This window comes from Penaeus monodon, chromosome 12, assembly GCF_015228065.2.
Source record: "Penaeus monodon isolate SGIC_2016 chromosome 12, NSTDA_Pmon_1, whole genome shotgun sequence".
Taxonomy (NCBI): domain Eukaryota; kingdom Metazoa; phylum Arthropoda; class Malacostraca; order Decapoda; family Penaeidae; genus Penaeus; species Penaeus monodon.
The window spans coordinates 39,286,973-39,289,472 of NC_051397.1; positions in this window are offsets into that span (position 1 = coordinate 39,286,973).

Genomic DNA, 2,500 nt, shown 5'->3' on the forward strand with positions numbered 1-2,500 from the left:
TATATGAATACACAAATGTACAAACACATGGGCATAGAGATACACAAACAAGTAGACTTAATTTTACTGATACACACATCTACACACATGGGAATACAGATACACAGGCACACAAACACAAAGATATACAGATACACAAAACGCAAGCAAAATTAGAAGACCACAAACACGCATTTACAGATACATTTACACACAAACACACAGACATAAATACACAAAAACACAAACTTCCAACTTCACAAACGTATAGACACGCAAATACACGAAAACGTATAGACCGCAAATACACAAAACACAGACACATATAAACACAGACACACACACAAACAGAGACATAAAAAGAGACATAAAATTACACAAACACACCTACATGCAAATAAACTCGCATGCTCACAAAAAAAAAAAAAAAAAAAGACACACAAACACAAAAACAAAACTGAACACAACCACACACAAGCACACACACATACACACAGTCATGAAATACACCCGACAAAGACACAGTCACACAGACACACCATTACATAGACACACCTGAGTTCCTTGCATTTGCCTTCCTGCAAATGCATTTAATTCAAGGCTGCATCCGGCCGAGAAACTTGGCTGGGGAGCCAGAGGAGGAGGAAGAGGAAAATCTGGAGAGATGGAGATGGTAAGATAAGAAGAGAAGATTAAGGGAAGATAAAAAAAATGGAGAGGAGAGGGAAGGAGGAGGAAAATGGAATGGAATGAGGCAAGAATGAGGAGAAAAGGGTAAGGCGAGAGGAGGAAAGTAATGTGGGAAGGATGGGAAAAGAGGAAAGGGAAGAGGAAAAATGAGGAGAATGAGGAAAGAAGATGAAGGGAAGAGGAAAGATGAGGGGAAAAGAAGGAAATAAATAAGGGAAGGATTGGAAAAAGAAGATTAGGCGAAGAGGAAAGAGAAGAAGAAGAGATGGAAGGAAGAGAGAAATGGAACGAAATAAGGCAAGAATGAGGGGAGAAGATGACGAGAAGAGGAATGATGAGGGGAGATGAGGAAAGAAATGAAGGAAGAAGATTAAAGGAAGAAGAAAGATGAGGAGAAGAGGGAGAAAGAAGAGATTAAGAGGGAAAGATAAAATGGTGAATGAGAAGAAAGAGGAAATTAGAAAAAGAGGAGGAGGAAGGGAAAGGAAGATTAAAGGAAGAGGAAAGATGAAGAGAGATGCAGGTAGAAAGATGAGCAGATAAAGAAGAGAAAAGATAAGAAGATTAGAGAGAATTAAGAGCAAAAAATATAAGAAGAGAGGGAAGAATGAGTAAAGAAGAGTAAACAACGAGAGTAAAGGAGGGGAGAAGAGAGAAGGAGGGAAAATATAAATAGAGAAAGGAAACTAACAGTAAAGGGAGCTAGAGTACAGGGAAAGAAGAATGAAAATTGAAAGAGAAGGAGAAATAAATGCAAATAAGGGAGAAAGAAAGAAAGACATAGAAACGTAAAAAGATGGAAAAAAGACGAAAAAGAAAATAAAGAAGATAAGGGGTGAAATAGCGAAAAATCGAATAAAAGAGAGAGAGAAAGAAAAAAGAAAAAGAAAAGAGACAGAGGACGAAAAGAAAGGATAATAAAAAAAAACGAGAAGAAAGGAAGACAGAGAAAGGAAAGAAAAAAAAAAGAAATCGAGTGAAGAGAAAAAACATAGAAACAAAAGAATGAAAAGAAAGGAAAATGATGATAATGATGATAATGATGATAATGGTTGTGATGATAATGATGATAATGGTAGTGATGATAATGATGGTAATGGTAGTGATGATAATGAGATGATAATGGTTGTGATGATAATGATGATAATGGTAGTGATGATAATGATGATAATGGTTGTGATGATAATGATGATAATGGTAGTGATGATAATGATGATAATGGTAGTGATGATAATGATGATAATGGTAGTGATGATAATGATGGTAATGGTAGTGATGATAATGATGGTAATGGTAGTGATGATAATGATGGTAATGGTAGTGATGATAATGGTGATAATGGTAGTGATGATAATGATAATGACAATGATAATGATGATAATAGAAATCGTGATAATAATAACAATGATGACGGTAATGATAATAATAATGATAATAGTAATAGTAGTAATAACAACAACAATAAAAAAAACATCAACAATAACAACAACAATAATCATAAGGATAATGATAATGATAATAATGATAATAACAGTAGTAGTAATAATAATACGAATGATAATGATAATAATGATAATGGCAATACTAATAATAACAACAACAGTAATGATGATAATATTTTAAAAAATAATAATGATGATGATAATAATAATAATGATAATAATAATAATAATAGTAATAATAATAATAATGATGATACTGATAATAATAATAATAATAATAATAATAATAATAATAATAATAATAATAATAATATAATAATAATAATAATAATAATAATAATAAGAGGAATGATGATAATGATAATAATGATAATACCAATACTGGTGAT